The sequence below is a fragment of the Salvelinus sp. IW2-2015 genome, unplaced genomic scaffold (assembly GCF_002910315.2).
Source record: "Salvelinus sp. IW2-2015 unplaced genomic scaffold, ASM291031v2 Un_scaffold2655, whole genome shotgun sequence".
Classification (NCBI taxonomy): Eukaryota; Metazoa; Chordata; class Actinopteri; order Salmoniformes; family Salmonidae; genus Salvelinus; species Salvelinus sp. IW2-2015.
In genome coordinates this window covers 53550-63671 of record NW_019943962.1, presented here as the reverse complement: position 1 = coordinate 63671, position 10122 = coordinate 53550, and positions in this window count along the sequence as shown.

Genomic DNA, 10122 nt, shown 5'->3' with positions numbered 1-10122 from the left:
TAGGCGATGAGCCAAGTGAAAATATACCTGCTGGAGCACGTGCTATGGGTGGGTGTTGCTATGGTGACCAGTGAGCTGAGATAAGGCAGAGCTTTACCTCAAAGACTGTATAGATGACCTGGAGCCAGTGGGTTTGGCGACGATATGTGAGTGAGTGAGGCCAGCCAACGAGAGAGTAGAGGTCGCAGTGGTGGGTAGTATATGGGGCTTTGGTGACAAAACGGGATGGCACTGTGATAGACTGCATCCAGTTTGTTGAGTAGAGTGTTGGAGGCTATTTTGTAAATGACATCGCGCGAAGTCAAGGATCGGTAGGATAGTCGTTTTACGAGGGTATGTTTGGCAAGCGTGAGTGAAGGAGGCTTTGTTGCGAAATGGGGAGCCTATTCTAGATTTAATTTTGGATTGGAGATGCTTAATGTAAGTCTGGAAGACAGTTTATCAGTCTAACAGACACCCTAAGGGTATTGGGTGTATGTTTTGGTCCACACACACACACACACACACACACAGAGCAGGCAGCGTTACACCATGTGTAGTCAACAGATTGGGTCAGACTGCAGCGGTATGTACTGTACAATATTATACTGAAACTAATGTTACCACTATCTGTAGTAAAGTTGTGATTAATGCTAAGTTAAAGCCTCTTTAGTGTCCAAGCAGTGGTTTAGTGGAGGATAAACGCAGTTTACACACCTTTTTAATTACATTTCTTTGTGCAAGCGTAATATAATATAATAATATTTATCACGGGAAAATGCTTTGAAAATAGAAGGAGCGTCGTTACTTTATTCAACACGAAATGCCATCAGCGTTTACGAATCTATTTCTTTATTTTTACCACTACGGCTACAAATTACAAATACAAGAGTTGTTCCCACTGCAGCATAGATGTACGAATCATTTCCAAGACATGCATTTCAGTGATTTCTCTTCCTAAATGTGTGTGTGTGAGAGAGAGAGTGTGTGTGAGAGAGTGTGTGAGAGAGAGAGTGTGTGTGAGAGAGTGTGTGAGAGAGAGAGTGTGTGTGAGAGAGAGTGTGTGTGTGTGAGAGTGTGTGTGTGTGTGTGTGTGAGAGAGAGAGTGTGTGTGAGAGAGAGTGTGTGTGTGTCTGAGAGTGTAAAAGTGTGAGAGTCTTGTGGCCGGGTCTCTTCAGAGTAGCAGAGTTGGCAAGGAGGGGGATGCATACCATATGGCACCCTGTTCCCTATATAGTGCACTACTGTAGACCAGAGCCCTCTTCCCTATATAGTGCACTACTTTAGACCAGAGCCCTCTTCCCTATATAGTGCACTACTTTAGACCAGAACCCTCTTCCCTATGTAGTGCACTACTATAGACCAGAGCCCTATTCCCTATATAGTGCACTACTTTAGACCAGAGCCCTATTCCCTATATAGTGCACTACTTTTTGCCCATATGGCTCTGGTAGAAGGTAGTGCACTATGCAGGGAATAGGTGCCCATTTGGGATGCATCTGAGGAGGAGAGTAGTTAGACCTCCGGGGCGATGGTAGTAGTTAGACCTCCGGGGCGGTGGTAGTAGTTAGACCTCCGGGGCGGTGGTAGTAGTTAGACCTCCGGGGCGGTGGTAGTAGTTAGACCTCCGGGCGATGGTAGTAGTTTAGACCTCCGGGGCGGTGGTAGTAGTTAGCCTCGGGGCGGTGGTAGTATGTTAGACTCCGGGGGTGGCTGGTGAGTAGTTTAGAACCTCCGGGGCGGGGTAGTAGTTAGACCTCCGGGGCGGTGGTAGTAGTTAGACCTCCGGGGCGGTGGTAGTAGTTAGACCTCCGGGGCGGTGGTAGTAGTTAGACCTCCGGGGGCGTGGTAGTAGTTAGACTCCGGGGCGTGGTAGTAGTTAGACCTCCGGGGCGATGGTAGTAGTTAGACCTCCGGGGCGATGGTAGTAGTTAGACCTCCCGGGGCGACGGTGGGTAGTAGTTAGAACTCCGGGGCGATGGTAGTAGTTAGACCTCCGGGGCGATGGTAGTAGTTAGAACCTCCGGGGCGATGGTAGTAGTTTGACCTCCGGGCGGTGGTAGTAGTTAGACCTCCGGGGCGGTGGTAGTAGTTAGACCTCCGGGGCGGTGGTAGTAGTTAGACCTCTGGGGCGGTGGTAGTATTAGACCTCCGGGGCGGTGGTAGTAGTTAGACCTCCTGGGCGATGGTAGTAGTTAGACCTCCGGGGCGATGGTAGTAGTTAGACCTCCGGGGCGATGGTAGTAGTTAGACCTCCGGGGCGGTGGAGTAGTTAGACCTCCGGGCGGTGGATAGTTAGACGCTCCGGGGCGGTGGTAGTAGTTAGACCTCCGGGGCGGTGGGTAGGTTAGACCTCCGGGGCGGTGGTAGTAGTTAGACCTCCGGGGCGATGGTAGTAGTTAGACCTCCCGGGGCGGTGGTAGTAGTTAGCCTCAGGGGGCGGTGGTATAGTTAGACCTCCGGGGCGGTGGTAGTAGTTAGACCTCCGGGGCGATGGTAGTAGTTAGACTCCGGGGCGGTGGTAGTAGTTAAACCTCTGGGGCGGTGGTAGTAGTTTAGACCTCTGAGGCGGGTGGTAGTAGTTAGACCTCTGGGCGGTGTAGTAGTTAGACCTCGGTGGTGGTAAGTAGTTAGACCTCTGGGGCGGTGGTAGTAGTTAGACCTCTGGGGCGATGGTAGTAGTTGACCTCTGGGCGATGTAGTAGTTAGACCTCCGGGGCGATGGTAGTAGTTAGACCTCCGGGGCGATGGTAGTAGTTAGACCTCCGGGCGATGGTAGTAGTTAGACCTCTGGGGCGATGGTAGTAGTTAGACCTCTGGGGCGATGGTAGTAGTTAGACCTCCGGGGCGGTGGTAGTAGTTATACCTCCGGGGTGGTGGTAGTAGTTAGACCTCCGGGGCGGTGGTAGTAGTTAGACCTCCGGGGCGGTGTAGTAGTTAGACTCCGGGGCGGTGGAGTAGTTAGACCTCCGGGGCGATGGTGGTAGTTAGACCTCCGGGGTGGGGCGGTGGTAGTAGTTAGACCTCCGGGGCGATGGTAGTAGTTAGACCTCTGGGGGCGGTGGTAAGTGTTAAGACCTCCGGGTCTGTGGTAGTAGTTAGACCTCCGGGGCGGTGGTAGTAGTTAGACCTCGGGGCGGTGGGGTAGACTGGGCGGTGTAGTAGTTAGACCTCCGGGGCGGTGGTAGTAGTTAGACCTCCGGGGGCGGTGGTAGTAGGTTTAAGACCCCGGGCGTGGTAGTAGTTAGACCTCTGGGGGCGGTGGTAGTAGTTAGACCTCTGGGGGCGGTGGTAGTAGTTAGACCTCCGGGGCGGTGGTAGTAGTTAGACCTCTGGGGCGGGGCGGTGGTAGTAGTTAGACCTCCGGGGCGATGGTAGTAGTTAGACCTCCGGGGCGATGGTAGTGATGATGTAGAGATGGGCGGGTTCCTCTAGCAGGAGTCCATGGCCTGACAGATCTGAGCAAACACCTCTTCAGGAGGCCTCTCTGCATCAATCTAGGGGGAAAACACATGAAACAAACAAAGATTAGGCTTCAATGCAAGGCACCTTGTAACTTCTTGAATGATAGGACAACATTCAGATTTCCGTCTAAACAGACCCTTAAAGTAATTATTTTTCATGAGATGGTCATAAACAATAACTAGTAGTGTTTCATAGTTCTAGAAAGGTCTGGAACTCACCTTCCGGGCAAAATAGTTATATTCACTTTTTAGAACACAAAGCTCAAGTACATAGAACAAATATGAATATAAAAAATCTGATTTATTTTTCCTATTCAATAAAAGTGGGACAATAGGGCTTGAAATGACTTACTATAAGATTTGACATTTCTTATAACTGTAAAATAAACATGATACTACTTAGTAACTGTATACTATTGGTGCTATTTCATATTAAATGCTAACAGATTATTTTTTCATGTTGAAAGCTCTATATCTGACTAAGGATGACTGTGTCTCGCCGATGTTAGCAAAACATTTAAACGGGTTAACAATCACAAGGCCAGAATACCAGGTTCTCAAAGCATACACAAACCAGCTGGCACTTGTCTTCATTCATCTCTCCTTGTCCCAGTCTGTCAACCCAACATGTTTCAAGCTGACCACCATTGTCCCTGTTCCCAAGGTAACCTAGCTACTGTAAATGACCCGTAGCATCACATCTGTAAACATGAGGTGTTTTGAAAGGCTGGTCATGACATCATGACACACATCAACACCATCCCAGACTCCCTGGACCCATTCCAATTCGCATGCTGCCTCAACAGATCCACAGATGAAGCAAACTCAATTGCACTCCACACTGCCCTCTCCCACCTGGACAACGGGGAACATAACTATGTGAGCATGCTGGTCATAGACTACAGCTCAGCGTTCAACATCATAGTGCCTTCAAAGCTCATCAACAAGCTCGGGACCCTGCGACTGAACCTCTCCCTCTGCAACTGGATCCTGGACTTCCTGATGGGCTGCCCCCAGGTGGTGAGGGTAGGTAGCAACACATCTGCCACGCTGATCCTCAACACGGTGCTCCTCATGGGTGTGTGCTTAGTCCCCTCCTGTACTCCCCTTTCACCCACGACTGCGTGGCCAAGCACAACTCCAACACCATCATCAAGTTTGCTGTTGACACAACGTAGGCCTGATCACCGACATGCTGGTTAAGAATATGGACTTGGTCTTTTACCAAATAGGGCTATCTTCTGTATACCACCCCTACCTTGTCACAACACAACTGATTCCACAAATTAACTTTTAAGAAGGCACATGGCAGACGTGTTGTTGCCTACTCTTACCACCTGGGGGCGGCCCGACAGGAAGTCCAGGATCCAGTTGCAGAGGGAGGTGTTTAGTCCCAGAGTCCTTAGCTTAGTGATGAGCTTCGTGGGCACAATGGTGTTGAACGCTGAGCTGTAGTCAATGAACAGCATTCTCACATAGGTGTTCCTTTAGTCCAGGTGAGAAAGGGCAGTGTGGAGTGCGATTGAGATTGCGTCATCTGTGGATCTGTTGGGGCTGTATGCGAATTGGAGTGGGTGTAAGGTGTCCGGGAGGATGCTGTTGATGTGAGCCATGACCAGCCTTTCAAAGCACTTCATGGCTACCGACGTGAGTGCCATGGGGCGGTAATCATTTAGGCAGATTACCTTCGCTACCTTGGAAACAGGGACTATGGTGGTCTGCTTGAAACATGTAGGTATTACAGACTCGGTCAGGGAGAGGTTGAAAATGTCAGTGAAGACACTTGACAGTTGGTTCGCGCACGCTTTGAATACACGTCCTGGTAATCCGTCTGGCCCAGCGGCTTTGTGAATGTTGACCTGTTTAAATTTTTTGTTCACATCGGCCACCGAGAGCGTTATCACACAGTCATCCAAAACAGCTGGTGCTCTCGTGCATGCTTCAGTGTTGCTTGCCTCGAAGCGAGCATAAAAGGCATTTAGCTCATCTGGTAGGCTCGCGTCACTGGGCAGCTCATGTCTGGGTTTCCCTTTGTAGTCCGTAATAGTTTTCAAGCCCTGCCACATCCGACGGGCATCAGAGCCGGTGTTGTAGGATTCAATCTTAGTCCTGTATTGATGCTTTGCCTGTTTGATGGTTTGTCTGAGGGCATAGCGGGATTTCTTATAAGGTCCGGATTAGTCTCCCACTCCTTGAAAGCGGCAGCTCTAGCCTTTAGCTCAATGCAGATGTTGCCTGTAATCCATGGCTTCTGGTTGGGATATGTACGTACAGTCACTGTGGGGATGACGTCATCGATGCACTTATTGATGAAGCCGATGACTGAGGTGGTCTATTCCTCAATGCCATTGGATGAATCCCGGAACATATTCCAGTCTGTGCTAGCAAAACAGTCCTGTAGTGTAGCATCCGCGTCATCTGACCACTTCCATATTGAGCAAGTCATTGGTACTTCCTGCTTTAGTTTTTGCTTGTAAGCAGGAATCAGGAGGATAGAATTGTGGTCAGATTTGCCAAATGGAGGGCGGGGGAGAGCTTTGTATGCATCTCTGTGTGTGGAGTAAAGGTGGTCTAGGATTTTTTTCACCGCTAGTTGCACATGTGGCTGGTGAAAATTTGGTAAAATGTATTTAGGTTTGCTTGTATTAAAGTTCCTGGCCACTAGGAGCGCCGCTTCTGGGTGAGCATTTTCTTCTTTGCCTATGTTGGTGTAGAAGCTCGGTAGCTGTGCTTCTACACCTGCATTGCTTGCTGTTTGCGGTTTTAGGCTGGGTTTTTGTACAGCACTTTGAGATATCAGCTGATGTAAGAAGGGCTTTATAAATACATTTGATTGATTGATTGATTATGGCCTTATAGAGTTGGTTGAGAGTGCCAGCTTTGCTTTGTGGTGGTAAATGGACGGCTACGAATAATACAGATGGGAACTCTCTTGATAGATAGTGTGGTCTACAGCTTATCATAAGGTACTCTACCGCAGGTGAGCAATATCTCGAGACTTCTTTAATATTAAACATAGCGCACCAGCTGTTATTGACAAATAGACACACCCACCCCTCGTCTTACCAGAGGTAGCGTCTCTGTTCTGCCAGGGCATGGAAAATCCTTCTATTGTCAGTTTCTTCATTCAACCGACTCGGTGAAACATAATATATTACAGTTTTTAATGTCCCGTTGGTAGGATAATCTTAATTGTAGGTCATCAATTTTATTTTCTAACGATTGCACATTAGCAAGGAGAATGGAAGGCATTGGGAGTTTACTCGCTCGCCTCCGGTTTCTCAGAAGAATCCCCGATCTGCGGCCTCTTTTCCTGCGTCTTTTCTTCACGCTAAAGGCGTGGATCTGGGCCTGTTCCAGTGAAAATCAGGATATCCTTCTCGTCGGACTCGTTAAAGGAAAACATTTCTTCCAGTCCGCGGTGAGTAATCGCTGTTCTGATGTCCAGAAGTTATTTTCGGTCGAAAGAGACAATAGCAGTAACATTATGTACACAATAAGTAAAAAAATAAGTTACACAAAATGCTAAAAAAATTACAACATTTAATGTAAAATGTCTGCCATGTTCTACGGCGCCATCTTCTTGGGTATGACGCTACAAGCTTGGCACACCTGTATTTGGGGAGTTTCTCCCATTCTTCTCTGCAGATCCTCTCAAGCTCTGTCAGGTTGGATGGGGAGCATCGCTGCACAGCTATTTTCAGGTCTCTCCAGAGATGTTTGATCGTGTTCAAGTCCGAGCTCTACTGGGCCACTCAAGGACATTCAGAGACTTGTCCAGAAGCCACTCCCGCGTTTTCTTGGCTGTGTGCTTAGGGTCGTTGTGTGTCTGTATGTCTGTCTGTGTGTCTCTCTCTCTCTCTGTCTGTCTGTGTCTGTCTCTGTCTGTCTGTCTGTCTGTGTCTGTATGTCTGTCTGTTGTCTCTCTCTCTCTCTCTCTCTCTCTCTCCTCTGTCTGTGTCTGTCTGTCTGTCTGTCTGTCTGTCTGTCTGTCTGTCTGTCTGTCTGTCTGTCTGTCTGTTCTGTCTGTCTGTCTCTGTTCTGTCTGTTGTCTCTGTCTGTCTGTCTGTCTGTTCTGTTGTCTGTCTCTCTGTCTGTGGTCTGTGTGTGTGTGTGATGTGTGTGTGTGTGTGTGTGTGTGTGTGCTCTCTCAGATGGGGGAGCCCAGTGCTGTGATGTTGTTGGACTGTTCCTGACACATGTTCTCCAGGCTGCAGTGTCCTGTCCTGTCCCGCTCCGCCCGCAATCCACAAGCTGCCACCGAGACAGAGACAGAGACACAGCAGGAGGTCGAGGGGATTCACCAGCAACTGCCAACCTGTGACGTCACACTATAACCCAAGAGGCTCCTACAAGGTGATCAGGTGCTACGGTCCGATTCTCTACCCTTCATCCCGAAGTGTACACTTGTTCACTTCCCGTCACTGACTTCAAGGAAATCAGAAACTAGGTGGAATCTCCTCTTAGCAGACACCTCCAATGCTTCTTAGATTAGTGGTGAGGAAAGTGGTGTGAGGTAGTGGGTGAGGAAGTGGTGTGAGGTAGTGGTGTGTGGGGAGGTGTGGTGTGAGGAAGTGGTGTGAGGTAGTGGGTGAGGAAGTATGTGAGGTAGTGGGTGAGGTACGTGGGTGAGGAGTGTTGTGAGGTAGTGGGTGAGGAAGTGGTTGGGTGAGGTAGTGGGTGAGGTAGTGGGTGAGGAAGTGGTGTGAGGTAGTGGGTGAGGAAGTGGCGTGAAGGAAAGTGGGTGAGGTAAGTGGGTGAGGAAGTGGTGTGAGGTAGTGGGTGAGGTAGTGGGTGAGGAAGTGGTGTGGTGTGAGGATTGTGGGTGAGGGAAGTGGCGTGGAGGAAGTGGGTGAGGTAGTGGGTGAGGTAAGTGGTGTGAGGGTGTGGTGTGAGGTGGTGGGTGGAAGGAAGTGGGTGAGGAATGGTGTGGAAGTAGTGGTGTGAGGTAGTGGTGTGAGGAAGTGGTGTGAGGTAGTGGGTGTGAGGTAGTGGGTAGGAAGTTGTGAGGTAGTGGTGTGAGGTAGTGGGGAGCAGTGAGGAAAGTTGGGTGAAGGTTAGTGCGTGTGAAACGTAAGTGGTTGTGAGGTAGTGGGTGGGGAAGTGGTGTGGGTATAGTGAGTGAGGAAGTGGTGTGAGGTAGTGGGTGACTGAGAAGGCTGGAGTGTGAGGGTAGTGTGGATGAGGTCAGTGGGCGTGAGGAAGTGGTGTGAAGGTAGTGGGTGAGGAAGTGGTGTGAGGTAGTGTGAGTAGGGGGAAGTGGTGTGAGGTAGTGGGTGAGGGAAGTGGTGTGAGGTAAGTGAGTGTGAGGGAAGTGTGTGAGGGTAGTGGGTGAGGAAGTGGGTGTGAGGTCTAATGTTGGGAGTGGAATGGGTGTGGGTGAGGAAAGTAGTCGTGTGAGGCGTGGGTAGTCGAGTGAGGAGTCAGTGTTGAGGTAGTGGGTGAGGAAGTGGTTTGTGAGGTAGTGAGTTGAGGAAGTGGTGTTGAGGGTATGTCGAGGCTCGGAGCAACCGATGGTCAGCTGAGGTAATTTCGTGGGTGATTTGCAGAAGTTGGTGTGAAGGGCCGGTTAGGGTGAGGAAGTGGTTGTGAGGGTAGTGGAAGCTCTGAGGTATGTGTGGTGTGATGGTTAATGGTGGGGTGGGGTAGTCGGGGCGTGAGGCTCCATACGCGCTCGTCTGCGTCGTCGCTAGGTAGTTCCTGGTCAGACGAACGAAGTGGTTCCCGTGGACTTTGGATGGTGGGTTGGACGGACCCAACCCTCCTTCGATGGAGTGTGAGTAGGTGCCCACGTGGGTGAGGAAAAATTCGCCTGGTCGGTAGGTTTGTGTTCTGGCTGCTTCCTGAGGTTGATACCTATGGTCGTTTCGCATCGAGCGCGTAACAGTCGGGGTGAGGAACACCTTGACACAAAAGTTGGGTAGTGAGGGAAGTGGTGTGGAGGTAGTCCAGTGAGGAGAGTGGGTGAGGAAGTTGGTGTGAGTAGTGAAGTGCCTAGTAGGGAATTGTCTGCAGTGTGAGGCGTAGTTGGGTGAAGGAAAGTGCACTTTCCGCGTGTGAGGCTAGTATCTAATAAAGTACTATAAGTCCTCATCCACTTGTCCACCACTGTGAGGTTAGTGGGTGCCTCGCACACAAACTGTAGAGTGTGTGAGGTAGTGGGTGTGAGGACTTCTGCTAGATACAGGTTACCTAATTTCACACGATACTTGTTTTCCTCGAGTGGGGTAGTCTCCACTCACCCCTCAGGGCTAGAGCACATACTACTATGCGTTTCCGCTCAACTGGGTACGTGGCGATATTCGAGGAGGTCGTTCAACAACTACTTTGGTGTGAGTACCGCTTGCACGGGCCAACCGGCGTATAAAGGTCGGGTCACATGGAAGAGGGGAGAACGACTGGGGTTCCTCAGTTTCCTCACCCACAAGCCGCTCGCGGAAACGTCACAACTACTTTAATTCCTCAAAGAAGTGGACTCACGTGAGTCAGTGCATACTGAGTGAGGAATGGTGGTGAGGTCAGCGCGGTACAGTCGGTGGACCCGGTTAGTCCGGTGGTTCCTAATCAGTGAAGGAGCGTAGTGGTCCGTACTGAGGTATGGTTTTTATTCTCAATGGCGTGAGTCGAAGACTGGGTACTAGGCCAAGTAGTGTGGGTTAGTAGGGCGTGGAGGGAGCGC